Here is an 8,709-nt window from a genome sequence, read left to right on the forward strand (position 1 = left end):
GTCCTTTTGTCCCTATGTCCCCATATCCCTGTCCTTTCATTCCTGTGTCCCTATAACCCTGTGTTCCCGTATCCCTGTCCTTCCTTCCTTGTGTCCCTATATCCCCGTGTCCCTATATCCCTTCATCCCTATATCCCTGTGTCCCTATATCCCTTCATCCCTATATCCCTGTGTCCTTCCATCCTTGTACCCCTCCATCCCCGTGTCCCTATATCCCTTCGTCCCCATATCCCTTCGTCCCTATATCCCTGTGCCCCCCCATCCCCATACCCCCAAATTCCCGTGTCCCCCTGTCCCCCACCACCCCACCTGCACACAATGGGGGAGCCACCACCACCACACATCCCAAGCTGACCCCCCATTCCCCTCCCCAGCCCCCTGGGACATTCTCACCCCCCAAGCCCCATCCTTGGGACCCCAGCGGGGACCCCAGCGGGCTGCGGGGACACAAGGAGGTGGCCAGCCAGAGAAATGCCACCAGCTCCTTTTGGGGTGTGGGGGGGGACCTGCCAGCTGATCTGCGCGTGGGAGGCATCGCACACCCCTGCACATGTGCGTGCACACGCAGCCAACGGGGGAATTATTCCTTCATCCACAGCTCCGCAGACAGCCTGCTTCCAAGGCAGCCCCGAGCTCAGCCCCTTTCCCCGTGCCCCCCACCCCCAGCATCACCGCTGCTGTGTTTGGGGATGGGGTCCCTTCCATCCCGACCCCTCTGCCTGCCCCTATAAATGCCCAGGGTTGTGCAGAGGTGTGGGGCTCGCCTGTTTCTGCCTCCCCCAGTCACCATCGCCCCCTCCCAGTGCTGTCCTCCAAGCCTGGTGCCCCCCTCCCGGCCCAGGAAAAGGTTCAGGAAGGATTTTTGGGGGGGGACACACAAACGGATCAGAGCGCTGAGCATTAGCGAGGCTTCTCGTGTAACGTCCTTCCCGTCCTATTCTTCCCCTGCTCTTTGCTCTCCCTGGCTTGCCTTCGCTTTAAAAAAAAAATGAAAGAAAGGGAAAAAAAAAAAAAAAGAAAAAAAAAAGAAAAGCCAACACTGACTTAGCAGGATGTTCCCGTGCTTTCACAGAGCCTAAATGGAGACAGCAGCGAACAGTGGTGTCCTCAGCTGCCCGGCATCACTTTAATTTTGTCAGCCCTCGCAGCGGCTCGCTGCTCTGGTAGGATTTACCCAAAAGTGCCAGTCCCCGTGGAAAGGAGCCGCTGTGCCTCTGTGCGCTCCCCCCTTCGTGCCAGGGCGCAGAGATCTGAGCCCAGCAGCTCTGACCGACGCAGGACACCTCCATCTCCCCCTTGGGATGGCAAAAATCCTATTCCACAGCACCTCAGCACCCAGAAAGGAAAGGGAGCAGCTCTCCTCCCTCTCCTCCCTCTCCTCTATTTTATTTTTTTCCTTGCGCAGCGCCCAGCAGGACCCAGAGCAGCTTTGGGTCCCCAGCTTTGGGTCCCCAGGGGATGCAGGATGGGTCCCCTCGCCTCTCCCTCGGGTGACATCCCACCAGCATTGCCCCGAACCCTCCAGGATCATGAGGAATCCTTAAAAATTGCTTTATCCTCATGGCCAGGGCCCTGCTCTGCGTGCCTGGGTTGGAGCAGGGTGGCCACCAGCACCGTGACGAGGCGGGGACCTGGAGCACCACGTCCCATGGGATTAATCCTGACCGAATCCCACTGAAGGCACCGAGTGTGGCACATCCCAGCCCCGGTGTTATCGGGAGCAGCCAGCCACCCGGCCTCTCCTCTGTGATTTATTCTGGGGGAATTGATAGCTCCCTAAATTAAGGGGAGCCTCGAGCTGGGGTGGGGCGAGGCAGAGCGCAGAGGGGCTGTGGGGTTTGGGGAGAGGAGCGCGCACCAGTGCAACCCCGCAATTATTTATGGTTTTGGGGAAAAAAAATAATAAAAAAAAGCTTTATTATGCCCCCAAAATAATGATGTTAATTGCCAGGGGTCCCATGCCCACCATCCCTTTGGCTGTGCCAGGATGGGACCTCTTGTGGGGTGGGGGCATCTCCTTTTGTTTCTGCAGAGGGACCGATAAAAGCAGCGGGGGGATTCCTCCCCTCCTTCCCTCTAAGCCCCATTAATATGAGCTGGATTTGCCTACCCTCCTGACTCCAGACTTTAATTCTGCGGAGCATTATCATATTAGCGGGTGTCAGGGTTGTTAACGTGATGGATTATACATTAGCAGTGTAATCCTGGGGGGGGGCAGGACCAGCCTCGGAGCCTGCCCCGACACTCGCTGCCTTCTCCCGGTCCCGCTGGCCGTGGGGTGAGCACGGGGGGGACCCCAGGTCCCTTTGTGCTGTGCTCCTGCCCTCGGCCTCCTGAGCTGCCCCACAGGGACAGGGAGCAGGGCAGGGGCTGGGGAGCAGCACACCGAGCTCCGTGTCCCCCATCCGTGGGGCTGTGAGCGATGGCACCAAGCCTTGCACCAAGCTCTCCACCACCCAGCCCTGCTGGGGGGCACTGAGCAGGGCGGGCGTGCTCCATTTATTTCCTTTTAGCTCCAAAGTCTCAGGATTTTGCCCATTTATTTTCTCCTCTCGCAGAGGGAACTCTGTTTCGTATTAGTTTTGAACAGGAGGGGAAGAAACCCGTGCAGCTCCTCGTTGTGCCAAGCGCCCGTCTGCGTCTCCACCCTGCCCCAAACCCCAAACGCTGTGTCCCATCGCGGGGTTCCCACCTCAGGGTGCCTGCAAGGAGCAGATCCCCAAGGGCTGACCCCGTAGGTGTCACCGGGCCTCATCCTGGCACCGTCACCCCTTGGGGATCTCCTCGGGGACCACGTTTGCAGGACTGCTGACAGCAGCCAGCTCGTAGCCACCGGCTACGGGTGTCCTTAGAGCACCCCGACGCTGATGGGCCCCGACAGCTCCGTGCACACGCAGGCTATTTTTTCCCTCGCTGCTGTTTTCGGAGCTGATTCTCCCCCTTTAACGTCTGCCAGGGCAAACAATCCCCATCCCCTGCCCGCATCCCATCAGCTGAAGCCTTGGACAAAAAGGAGCCCAAAAAGGAGCTCGCTGACAGCGCCATCGATCCCGCTCCCAGCTCTGTCCTGCCAGAGAGGAAGCGATAATTTGGGAAGGATGAGATGGATCCCAGATAATCGAATGTTTTTTTTCTAATCCAGGCTGAAAATGCCCCAAAATGCTGCCTCTGCCCAGCTGGCAGCAACAGGAGGGATGGAGCCGGTGGTGCTCGGGGTGGCGGCCGGCTCCCAAGGGTACAGCCTTGTCGTGCCCTCATCGTCCTGCACAGCCCCAAATCACACCCAGCATTTACATCCAGCAGCACAGAACCCAGCTGAGCTGGAAGAGAAGCAGTTGGAGATTTTCTTCTGGACTTGTTGGTTTTGCTCTGCTCTCTCCTTAGCGTCCGAGCTGGGGCTCCCTGCCCTGCTTGGACCAAGGGACCCCGTGGGGTGATTTTTGTGGCCACATCAGGGACCCCCAGCTTTCAGCTCCTGGGATGAATCCCCAGCAGCCTCCCTGTGCAAGCAGCTCCTCGTTCCCAGCAAACCAGGGCTGGAGGAGAGGGCACGGAGGAGAAGAGGCTTGGCAGCTGCCCTGGGAATGACATGGGGAAGGGCAGGGTAATGAGGCCGCTTCCAGCGCCGCGCACTCAGCCGCCATCAGGCAGCGAAGCAAATCGAGTTTCAGTAAAAGCTCCGGAGCCCAGCCTGGGCTGCCCCCTCCCGCCCCCGCACCGGTCCCGGGGAATGAGATTTCCATCTCCTAACCGGCTGCTGGGGAAGAGTAATTGCCGTGGTCTGCGGTGGGGCAGGAGCCTTGAGTGGATCTGACATAATCGGATGAAGCTTCCCGTGCCTGCGCTGTCGGAGCGGGTTAGCAGGATGGGGCCCGTGTCAGGAAACAGCCCGAATTCCTATGCAACAACACGCTCACGGCCAGGGGTGAGCTCTGCAGGGGTCTCCAAGAAGCAGAGGGTCCCCAGGGAGGTCCCCAAACATCCCCAAGCATCCTCGCTGCCCGGTGCAAGGTGCTGCCGGGCTGAGCTCAGCACCAAGGGCGAGCGAAGCAGCAGGTGCCCAGGCAGTGGTGGTGATGCACGGCACACCCCATGCATTATTTAGCATCATTTCATGGGGTATTCTTCCAGCTTTTTCCCTCTTTAAAACAGCATTGCCTGTGCCCAAGTGATTTGGAGATGAATTTCTGCATCGCGCCCCCCCCAGCCTTTGTGGGAGATGGCCAAAGCCGCGTCCTGCTCCGCTGTCCCCTGGGGTCCCTGGCACTGTCCCCAAGTCCCTTGATTATTTTTATTGTCTCCATCTTCCGCTGCGAGCCCTGCCTGCTGTGTCAGCAGGCGTATTTATAGCTGTGCTCTGCTCCCAGGCTGATGTCAGGAGCATCCTTCCCCTGGCTGATCACTACCTGTCACTCCAGGCTTCTTTGTGCTGGCCGGGGCCACTTCCACTTGCAGCTGCTTCTCCTGCTTCTGCTCCTCTCGGGCACCAAATTTCCCCCACAAACACCTTCCCGGTGCCTGCAGGCAGCCCTGGAGTGACACCGAGCCGTGGGGGCATTGCCGGAGGGCTGTGCTGGTTGCAGTGGGCTCAGGGGGGGCTGTGCTCCTGTCCCCCCGATGCAGCAGCCTTGTGCATGGCTTCAGCGGGTTTACCAGTTCTGTTTTCCTTGGCATTGAGAGCTGAGCTTAATTACGGGTGTTTTTATCTCCGTTAATAACATTTGCAGTGCTGCAAGCCAGGACAGCGGGGTGAGGGCGGTGAAGACCTCTGCTCCAGGTGGGAGCTGGGGGCTGCAGGGGAAAAGAGGCTGCTTGGCCCTACGTGGGGCTGGATTAAATGGAAAAGGAGCAGGCAGCACGAGGTGCCCATCGCCTCCCATCCCATCCCATCCCACCCCCAGGCTCGCTGCAGCACCACCCTGGGGAGGCAGCTTGCCAAAAATGCGCCCTCGGAGCTCGTGCGCACGGGCACGGGTGGCGTTCGCGGAGCAGACCCAGGACACATCTCCCTGTCATTTACTCCTTGCTTCCTCCGAGAGCTGTCAAGGAGGATAAGAGGGTGCAAAGAACAACGGTAACACTCCAAATAATCAAAACCCTCTCTGAGAAGCAGATCCTGCCAGCTCAAAGCCAGCCTCCCTTGGGAAAAGCATTTCAAGCACCATAAAAAAAAAAACAACTCTGTCTTCCAGGAACCCCCCTGCTCACCGGCGTTCTGCAAAAGGAGAGCGTTCATTTTTTATTTATTTATAAGCCCAAATAACAATAACAAAATACTAATAAGCTGGGAAGGCAGGGGAAGGCAGATGCCTGGTGCGGGGAGTGCTGGGGAGGGCAGGAGGAGGCCAAAGTGGTGCGGAAAGTGGCGCTGGCTGCAGCGTGTCCAGCAGCACTGGCACCTGAGCACAGAGGATGCGGCTGCCTCTGCTGAGCAGGCAGGATCAGCCCCTTTTTTTTCTGGGTTGCTTCGGTGGCAGCTTTCCAGGATAACTAAATAGGGCACAGCAGCCACCGGGAAGCAAGCTGGAGGAACCCTGCGGGTCCCAGCCCCCAGGACAGGGGGACAAGGGGACAAGGGGACAAAGGGAGGTGGCCACAAAGCAGCGTGGTGCTGGGGATGGGTGGAAAGTGACTGAATTTCGTGAGTGCCCGCAGAATAACGAGCTCAGCTCTGCACCATCTGGGAGCTTCGCCTTCAGGCTGGCGGCAGCAGATGGGCACCGGAGTCGGGTCCGGGCTGGGGAGGTTGGTGTCACCTCCTGGGCTCCAAAAAGGAGCTGGTGGCAAGGTCTGGAGTGCTGTCACGAGCCCTGAGGGGTGCTGGATGAGGCCACATGGCCCAGAGCTGCCCGAGGGGGTTGTAAATTTGGGCAGGGTGGATCAGCTGAGCGATGCCCGTGCACCTTGCTGCCATCCCTCGGCACTGCTGGACACCAAGCTGAGTTTTGGAGCAGAGCAAAACCGAGGAAAACTGGAGGAAAGCTCCGGGTTTGGGCACTCCCAGTGCACCCCACATCCCGTCCTGCCTTGGGAAAGGATGGGTGGCGTGCAGGAGGGCTGAAAGGCTCCAGAAATGGGCATTTGGGGAGCCAGGCAAGTTGTTAAGTGGAGTTTGCCAGGGAGGAAATCAGCTTAGCGTTGACCCCCCTGCTCCTGGAGAGGCAGGGCGCAGCCGGTGCCCCCTGTCCCCAGCCCAGCATCCCAATCCCCAGCCCAGCACCCCGGTGCCCAGCCTGGCACAAATTTGATTAGAAAAGCCAGGAACGGGCTAATTGAGCTTCCCAGGGCTGCTGCAGGCACAAATTGGACGTGGCCAGCTCCGAAACCAGGCCACTCCCCAGCTCCTCCCGCGCATGCTGAATCTTCATTTAGGCAGCCGCTCCTGTCAATTAGCTCGGGGCCTCTCGTTAGCAGCCTGGCATTGCTGGGCCTGCCAGGGCTCCCAGCGGGGCTGCGGCGTCTGAAATAAGCCTGGAAGCTGGGCTGGCTCCTCCAAACCCCATCGCAGGGGGCTGGTTGGGAGCAGCTCCTTGTAGCTTCCCCTCCCTGCAGCCCAGGCTCCAGGGCTGCGCCTCCCAAACCCTCCCAAGCTTTTGGGCTGGAATCGAGGCTTTTGCATCTTCCCGAGCAGCGCTGGGGGCGTGCAGCAGAGCTGCAAACAGGTCATTACACAAACGAGCCGTGTGCTCGGGCTGATGCGCTCCGAAATGCCGCGGCGATGAGCGCCGAGCTCTCCTCCGGGGCTGCACATCTCCAGGCAGATGCAAGCGCAGAGGTGAGCGGCGAAGGGGAGCCAAAGTTGGGGCCAAAATCTCTTTTCTTTTTCCCCAAAAACAGCCTTGCCTGCCTGCAGAGCCTTTCCTGCCAGCTACAGGGCTGGGGACATGTCCCCGTGGTGTCCCCGTGGTGTCCCCGTGGTGTCCCCAGCACCCCAGGCAAGGTCAGGATCCGACTCCGCAGCCAGCCAGGGAGAGCAGCAGCTGGAGACGTGGATCCAGTTGACTTGCTCTGGGTAATATCTCTTGATTATTTCACTGCAGCATGCTGAGGCTGCAGAGTAATCGAATTAGGCAAATATTATGGGGAAGAAAATGGGCAGATAAGTAGCTTAAAGTGATCGAAATGACCTGGAGGTGGCCATGCAAATGGTCTGTATAATATCCTGTAATAACCCTGTCCAGGCAGCTTCTGGGAGGCTGGATTCCAGTAATAGGGTGTCTGATCAGCCTCACTCACAGCAGAGGGGCTGGGAGCAAGCCCAGGGGCTGGAGAATCCTGGGGGGCTCAGCCCAGGACCCCCCCAAATCCCCTGCACCCAGGCAGCATCCCCCAACATTGGGATGGGGATGGGTTTCCCACCAGGGGAGGACGTGGAGAGATCCCAAAACAGCACCGGGACACGCTGGGTGGGGTAAAAGGGAGAGAAAGGATTCAAAGCACATCCCCACGGGGCTAAAAGCTGCGTTTCAAACACCTCCCGTCCCCTCCTGTCCCTCCGCACAGGTAGGGGAGCAGGAGCAGTGAAAGGAGGGGATAAAAATAGGTTCCCCAGCAAAGAAAGCAGCCTGAGCCGTCAATCCAGCTGCCTTCCCGGGAGGCTGACACCGCCGGCGTGGGCTGGGGGAGGAAGCCAGAGCTGGCTGGGACGCGGGGTGGCAGGCAGGCAGGCACAAAGGTGATTTTTTTTCCCCCAAGATCAAGAGAAAACACCCTGACTGCGATCAGTTCAAGGGGCAGCATCGGCCACGTCGTATTTCTGGGTGTCTCCGGAGCATCCAGAGCTTGGCCCCTTGGTTCCCGGACAGATGGCTCTGGAAATGGCCAGGAAAACCCCAGTCCCACTGGAAACGGCCAAAAAAAAAACCCCGGTCCCACTGGAAATGGCCAGGAAAACCCCAATCCCTTTGCTGCTTGTGTCTGTGCTGCCCCAGGAGTGAGGACGCCCCGATTTTTGCTCCGGGTCCCTGCACCCAGCAGGATGGAGAACTGACCACAAATGGTTTCATGAACTGGGATCTGCTGGTGCAGCTGGGTTGCTTTCCCACGAGAGGAAGCAAAACAAGACGTAAACCAACCCACACACCAAACACCAAACCGAAACACCCAAATCTGAGCGTCCTGATGGAGGAGACAGCAGTGATCCATGACGCTCCGCGCTGGGGGAAGCGGCTCCTGAAAGAGATTGCCTCTGACAGCCTAATAAATGTCAGTGCCTGACGTGCCCCGGCTCCGAGATGAATCCTCCTGGCTTTAATTGGAGCCATGATGCTCCCATTACCCAGAACAGAAGATCCCAGTGCCCTGCCTCCGATTTCCCCATTGATGGAATTAGCTCCGCAGTGCTCTCCTTGAGCACCACGCTGCCCTTCCCCTAGGGGATGTGCTCGGGGCAGGGCTGGGGCAAACCTCAGGACCCCTAGCATCATCTGTGAGCCCCTCTGCTTCCCTGGAGGAGGAGGAGGAGGAGGAAGAGGATGAGGAAGAGGAGGGTGGAGGCTGGGGAGGCAGCAGGGACCGCCGGGGAGGGATGGCGGATGAGCTGGGATGGAGACAACGGGCAGGGCATCGCAAAAAACTAGGTGATAGCCATCTCCCCACCCGATTTTAATTACCCTGTCGGATTTAGCAGGCAGAGCTGAGCCCCGCTGGCTGCAGCTGACAGCCCGGGCGGCGCTGACAAGCAGAGATTAGTGGTGCTGAGCCAGGATG

The sequence above is a fragment of the Aythya marila genome (genome assembly GCF_965140915.1).
Source record: "Aythya marila genome assembly, chromosome: 26".
Classification (NCBI taxonomy): Eukaryota; Metazoa; Chordata; class Aves; order Anseriformes; family Anatidae; genus Aythya; species Aythya marila.